This window comes from Glossina fuscipes, unplaced genomic scaffold, assembly GCF_014805625.2.
Source record: "Glossina fuscipes isolate IAEA_lab_2018 unplaced genomic scaffold, Yale_Gfus_2 226, whole genome shotgun sequence".
NCBI classification, from domain to species: Eukaryota; Metazoa; Arthropoda; class Insecta; order Diptera; family Glossinidae; genus Glossina; species Glossina fuscipes.
Window position 1 is genome coordinate 877,156 of NW_023998569.1, and position 7,617 is coordinate 884,772.

The 7,617-nt window shown below is 33.0% G+C and overlaps 1 long non-coding RNA gene and 1 pseudogene across 1 annotated transcript; one reads left to right on the forward strand and one right to left on the reverse strand.

Moving 5' to 3' along the window:
• Positions 1-266: 266 nt before the first annotated feature.
• On the reverse strand, positions 267-3,930 carry LOC119642545. The gene is made up of 3 exons (XR_005248077.1): positions 3,838-3,930; positions 3,480-3,737; positions 267-3,409 (listed from the first exon to the last, which is right to left on the reverse strand). It is a non-coding gene; the product is annotated as an uncharacterized LOC119642545 (long non-coding RNA).
• On the forward strand, positions 3,673-5,070 carry LOC119642544 (annotated as a pseudogene).
• The last annotated feature ends 2,547 nt before the right edge of the window (positions 5,071-7,617 follow it).

The window sequence follows — 7,617 nt, forward strand, 5'->3', positions numbered from 1 at the left end:
GTGACTGGGTGTTATGGTAGGTAGGCAAGGACGATTTTTCTGATGAGTAGTAAGCCGTTCAAAAAAAGATTTAATTTTATGGTGAAAAATAAGTGTAAACAAAAATGTATTCATGCATTTATTGAAAAATAAAAGTAATAATATACATTATAAATAAACACCAAAAAAAGCTATAACTATAAAGTATTTGAATAGCAAAAAGATACAAGAAACCATGGATAAGAAAAATACATTCAAATGTCATTAATTAAATAAAATGCGAAAAAATAGCAAAACTAATTATAATAAAATAATAATTTCTCGCTTCTCTAGTATATATTATCCAGCCAATTAGTATTTATAGCGATAGGTGGCTACACCAACAACGCCTGTACGCGTTGACCTCTTGACAAAATGAAGCAAACATTTTAACACTCTTAGGCGACCGCAAACGAAACAATATTTGTGGCCTTTTTTTTGGAAATAATGGACGAGACTAGCTAGGAAGAGATGAGAGGTTCTACGAAAAAATGGATAAGATTTTTATCGTGAATAGTTTTATACAGGGTGCATTTTTTGTAATTACTTAAACGTGTCGCCCATATAATTATATGGATTTTTGTTAATGGCCTACGTATGGCTTTGAAGCGGTTATATGAATTTTTGTTTGTTTTCAAAAAGAAAACCTATAAGAAAATTATATTTGCGCTTGCTTACGAATCCGTTCTATCCTTTACTCCTATCCTACAAAATATTGAAAAAAAAGGTAAAAAAAATATATATTTTCACCTTCAATGATATTGGGTGGGCGTGGCCGATTTTTTTCATTTTTGTAAAATGGGTGCGGCTGTTGCAGTTTATAAGCAACGATCAAAAGGCACGGAAAGCAAAGGTATTCTCAGTTTTAGTGTTGGGTGTTGTAGGCGTGCCCTTTGATCTGCTTGGGCCGTTTTCAAACTCATTTGTAAATTTGTAGGCGATGTCGTCTTCTTGGCGAATAGTAGACTGTGTATTAAAGATACTATATAGCTTACATGTAGGCAGATAGACGGATTAACAGACGGGAAGATGGACGGATGGATCCATAATTTTTTATCCATCATAAAATATGGGACAATGGATTCGGAAAATATACCCACACGCTCCAAGCTTAAAACCCTCTCTTTATATCTAGAAGCAAGATTTCCGCTTCACTAGTTATTTCTTCTTCATCATTATATAGTAGATTGGTCTCCATATCTTGATTTTTAAGCAAAATCTTTTTATTTATTTCTATTTTTGTTTTTCTTTCAGGAAGTTTTCATTCACTCTAGGAAGTTAAATTACGATCACATTAAAGACCACCATCTTTTTCCCTTCTTTCTTTTTCTTTTCTCAGGAAATTGGTTCCAGTTTTTTTCCTCAATGACAAACCTCTCTCCACGAGTAAAATTAGCGAGCTTTCTATTACAGGATTGTATTTGTAATAGCTCTCACATTATACGACCGTGTGTTACAAAGCTTTAAATATAATCCAGATACGTACAGTGGAGTTCATTATTGGCCAGCGACGAATCACTAGGATTATATTTATGTTTTTTAATATTAGAAATCATGCTAGTTAGTTGAGTAGAGCTACAATGAAGCAGCAATCTTGTGACAACCCAGTATTGAAATGATCTTTTTTCGAATCTCTGCAACGACACGTTTAGGGAAGCTGCAAATGCATGAAAGAATCTGACAATAGATGGAGAATGTAAGAAAAGCTTGCCTTCATATCCGCAGATTAGCGCATTATATTCTTTTTCGCATGGCGAGAGGCAGCAAAACGATTTTCTTTCAATTTTGTATGGTTTCTTATGGATATGTAGAGGAGTGCTTTCGGATCAATTATCCTTCGTCAAGACAATAACGCAAGCAAGAACGCAAGCAACCTTTCTTTGAGATCAATAAGTTGATTTTATTTTGCACTTTTGCTTGGAAGATTGGGATTAACTAAATACTTCTTTTTTTCCCGTCTGACATTTATGTCCGACCATTAATTGTCTTAAGATTCTGATGTAGTAAAACTATTTGGGACTCGAGGGAAAATTCTACGCTAAAAATCTACATGATGTCGATCGCATAAATCTCATCTGGTAAGATTCGATCGCAGTATAGTCAGCATGTTACACCCGGATATAGACAAATTGGGTAGAATTGGCTGATCGATTCAATAGTACCGTGTGCAAGAATACACCATTTAGTGATCGGTTGAAACACTCCTCGTGTTAACATGTTAAATATAAATGCGAATTTTAGAAACAGATGGCGCACCAGCGCAGAGTATAGTATAAATATTTAATATAACGGGCCTTTTGTTTGCGCATCAACAAACGTCGTCGTGTAATGTGAGGGCGTGTAACTAATAAATTGAAAAAGTGTTTGTGTAGCCTACTTAAAGTTGTGCCAAATAAACCGTACTCAGCTTCCTTTGTTTTTGGTCGACCGACACAAAAGGATATCATTCTTGCCCGCATCGCTTCTGAGGACAAATATGAATTAATTTTAAGAAGCCCAAGTGCGGAAGATTATGGGTAGAAGGTATGAGCAAGGCAGTGAGACTAAAAGGGAGTTGTCTATAATGGAATGCATAGTATGGTCAGGGGTGAGACTTACACTTGTTATGTTGCGGCCTTTCAAAGCATTAATGAGCGAAGATTTGCCAACGTTAGGATATCCAATTAATATACCTGCGTATAAGGGGAGTAGCGTATAAAAATTGATCATGTGTGATAGATCTTAGAATTACATCGATAAGTTCGAACGGTTCATCGCCATTGAAATCGTGAATGTACACCATTGTTTGTGCGAGTGTAAGATATTAATTTTCAATTTTTAACATACGATTCGACGAAACACAGACGTCATAATCGATCGCACGCTTGTAAAGACATGCACATTTTCATGTCTGTCTTTTTGTCTCTTAATACGAATAATGCCTTCATCTTAATGCTGAATATCTGCCAACTTATGAGTACTTTTTTTTTCAATAATTGCCATGTACGTAGGTATTTTTGCATGTGTGGCTTATTAATAGTTTTTGTTTCAAAGATATTACGCAAATATTGTAGTCATTTACATTCATATCCTTGCTTCTGTGTTTTACTAATAAACGTGCATATATCTTATATCTATTATATATGCATCTGTATAATAATTTGTTGCTGCCGTCAAGATGTTCAATTAACTTGAATTTAGAAAATCAAGTTGATGGTAAGCACTTTAATTGCAATTTTAATTCGTTCGGGAGAATCCCTCACGTGACTATACAAGTGATTTTTAAGACAGCTTTCTAACATTTTCTCACTTAATACAAGACCTTACAATTTTCCAGCAAAGCGAAATTATTATGAATTATTAATCTTAGTCAAGATCAAGGTTCGCTCTCCTCACACCGAATTTTTTTGATCTACCACAAAAAGAAAGAAAAAAGGATAAAAAGCAAAAGTATAACCTCACAATTTTCAAATAAAGCTAACCTGTTAAACAAAATAAAAAAAATTCAAAACGCAACGTGTTTTGTCATAACTTTTATACTTATCAATGGTCTTGGTATAAAAATGCAACGCACCCATCTTCCAGGATTCATTAGGATAGGCAATTGTCGCTGGTGAAGAAAAGATTTTTAAAGAAAGCTTAAAGCCGTATCATCTCAAAGATTATTCTTCATATTAGAATGGATCTTTCCGGGAAGAATGTTGTATTTGTAGCTGGATTTGGTGGCATTGGCACCGAACCTTGTAAGCAATAATGACATAATTTAGCGGTAAGTTTATACTCAGCTATCCGTTCTTGTTTTCTTTTTTACTTTTTTTTGGTTTTGTATTTGGAACTTACATTTTTTGTCTTTTTAAGACTCCAGCAATTTTGGATTTAAAAGAAAATACCGAAGATTTAAAACTTCTGCGACATATAAATCGGAAAACTAATGTATTTTATGTGCGCATCGGTGTTACTGAAAAGGAGTCGATATAAGCTGCTATCACCTTTGTTGTCTGTCAAATGTATCGACGCATTAGTTAATGGAGCTATTTCATCGGATCCAAATATTAAAGCAACTGTTAATGTAAGTCTATTAGGTTTGATTAATACGACTGCGATAGCTTTACTTTACATGGATAAAACTCAACACAGACGAGGTGGTTTGATATTAAACATTGCTTCCGTTTTAGGTTTCGAGCCTTGTGCTCCGCTCGTTATAATAATATATAATATGGTATATAGCAGTTCGAAATTTGGTGTGATCGGCTTCCCTCTTTCTATGAGTGTGCGTAGTTATCAGATTTTTATTATATATATAAATCATTCTTTATCTAGTATCCATATTCTCTTGAGCGTACTGTTGTTGCAATGACAGCAATTTGTCCAGGCATCACCAATGGTACTTGAGTGAATTCTTTAAGGATGATAGTAAATTGCGTTTAGTAGAACTTAAAGTTTTTTGGGAGTTTTGAAGATTTGTAAAATAATATTTTTATTGACGCATATATTTGCTGATCGATAAACCCAAATCTTATTTTGTTTTGCAATTCTCGAAAAGATTATAATCAATATTTAAAAAAAAATGTTTTTTTTAATATATTTTTTTTGCCTTTTGTACAGTCACAAATTGACATTTGTGCTTGCGTAGTTTAGGTCGCTTATGGTTACTTATGAACAAGACGGCGTAAGACATAGTAGGTGTATGTGCCTGCGTGGATTTATTCTTCTTTTCTTGTTTGCTTTTATGTTCGCCTTGACATGTTTTTTTTTTTTGGTGTTTAATTTTCTTTTACGGAAGTTGCATTTTATAACATTATCAGACGTTGTCATATTTTATATTTTATCATATATAATCAACTTTCAATTCTTGATTGATGCCAGTCTTCTGATCGTATCATTTCTTACATTTTATTTATCATCTAAAGTTAGATCACAATTATTATCTAGTTTTCTTCCTTACACTCATTTGTATTACAATAGAATGGCGACCAACCAAAGCGTCATTATTGAAAGTTTTCTCTCGTTTAATTTCTTGTGTAATTATAATTAATTACGTTTTTTACTATGCATTAATAATGCCATCAATAACTTAACAAACCGTAAAAAGCTTTTGTTTTTTTTTGTTTTCTTTCGATTTCCTCTAAATTCAAATAATTTTTCAAGTTTATGTATGCGCACGATTACAATTCGTTTGACTGTGGAAAACTATAAAATTTTCCAAATTATTACATTTTTATGGCGTAATTTTAAAATTAACAACAATGAATAAACCAACACATACCCACAAAGAAATCGAGAGATGTATACGCATATTTATATATAAAAGCTATAACGTGAAAAAAAGCAAAGCAAAAAAGGAGGAAAAGCACAAAATTTGCATTCGCTTCGAAGCACGAACTTTGAATACCCCAAAACTCAAGAAAATATCAAAATTGGTTAATAGGCTTTTTAATTTAGTCCCCAACAGCGAAATGATGATTTTTGATAAATATTTTTATTAAATTTTAGATGGGTAGCAATTATTGGATTGTAAATTGTTTATTGATAGTTAGATTTTGAAATTTTTGTTTTTAAAATTTTCTTGCTTGAATACTTTTTACTTTAGGAAATGAAATAAATATAAATATGCGTCAATTCACGGTTTTTCTAATACTCTTGTCCAATCTTAGTATGGTGCACTCACGACAGACGATGGGAAGTGTAGTGAAAATCTTAAGCTATCGTTAATATATATTTTTCATTTATTTGAAGAAGGACATATCCATAATAATTTAATTCCCATTTAATTCGTGTTAACGAAGGGCGTTTTATAAAGACAGTACGAGGCTGTTTTGACCTCCAACAAAACATAGAAACCAAGCTCTACGGATTGAGAGATGTATAAGAGATCAATTGCGGACTCTACCGTGACATTAACTATTTTATTAACAGGTTGATGTTTAATCATGAACATGTAAAGTCTTACAATCTCCTGATCATATCTTATTTGTCTGTCCGAATGACTCCACTTCTGTTTGCCATTCCACGCTTCGCAAATTGAACATTCTTGACATTTTCTGTTCTCACAATTTAACAGCTTACTTCGTAAACTCTTCTTTTTTTAAATCATGTCATCAAGGCATATAGACGTCTACAGTCAAATTATGAACCTATATTCATTTACACTTTTTTAATCTCACCCTCATCAATTCTTTCATGCGCCACTTTACACTCATGTACTAGATTACTTCTTACACAACGAAATTTACTCCTCGCTGTTCTCTTCTATCCTACGTGGCGGACGTGGCGGAATATGTATATTTTAATAAAAATTTAAAAAAAGAATATAAATAAAATAACGTAGCGGACAATAAATCGCTCACATAAACACTAAATGAATAAATAACAACATTATATACCAAATCTAAACCCCTAAGGCCTAAACAAAGAACTCTGTGTTTACATTGGACCTTTTTTACACATCTCAGCGAACTTTCGATTATTGGTTTGCTGAATAATAGAAGAAGAAGATCCATGTTTTTCGAGCGTAAAAGATCGCCCAGCACAGCAAAGCACATATTGTGGACATGTATGCCAATGTAACAAGAAAACAAGAAGAATTCGAAAATCGAATTTACGAAAAATTTGAACGCCCAAAATATGAAAAGTCGCTTTTGTCTTTTGAACACACTTCGTGTACCGTTTGAAGATTTCCTGTTGAGACTATATATATAGTTACATATTACGGAGTGAATGATTAAAATAGTTAAATGTAATTCGTCTTCATAATTATAGGTATAGAAATCAATTTTATAGTTTATGTCAAATATTTCGTTTCCTTTTTTTAGAAATTTGTACATTGAGGCCATAGATAACGCTGGTTATGCGTGTTTTTAAAATATATTAATTTTTTTCATTTGAAAAGGATTCCAGACAAACTAAAATTCCTTGTTTCAATCAAACAATTTGTTATGGATATGTTCTATTATTTGCTTTGTATGTATATAGTGTCACCCAAAAGATGCTATTATTTTATGTGTCTCATCATTTTTAATCTATCAACAAACAATTGTCATTTTGATGATGTTTAAAAAGTGAAAAGTAAAACATTTTCAAAAACATGCCCCGAGTACTGCTACCGAGAGGTCGGACTAATTTTCATCAGTCAGAACACAAGCATCATTGTTCCATCTGGCGCTTCGAAAGCTCAAGCGAAACAGTCTTCAAAAGCACGGAGAAGCAGTTCGCGTACTATTTGGCTGGCAGCCGACTCTCCTCGGTGTTGCGTAATTAATTCCAAAATGTCACCTACCTGTATATTAAAATCTATCATCGAATTCTTGACCGAGAATCCCCACGTTCGGCGTATTCTGGCAAATCAAAAGGATATAAATAACATATTACTAATACGTACCTTGAGTTGAAAATACCTTGGCAAAGGGAAGCAAAATGTTGGCGATACTTAATCGATTTTGGAAAGGTATGGCGCCGAATAGCGGCGTTGATGAAATTTATTTTACTACGAGCCAGCGGAATGGCGTTTATATGACATTCAAAAGCCTACTTTGTTTTGAAAATTGTGTATGTCGGCTGTTCTCAAGTTGAGCAAATCTATAAACAAAAATTATTGCAAATTTCGAAATATTTCTTTCGTAA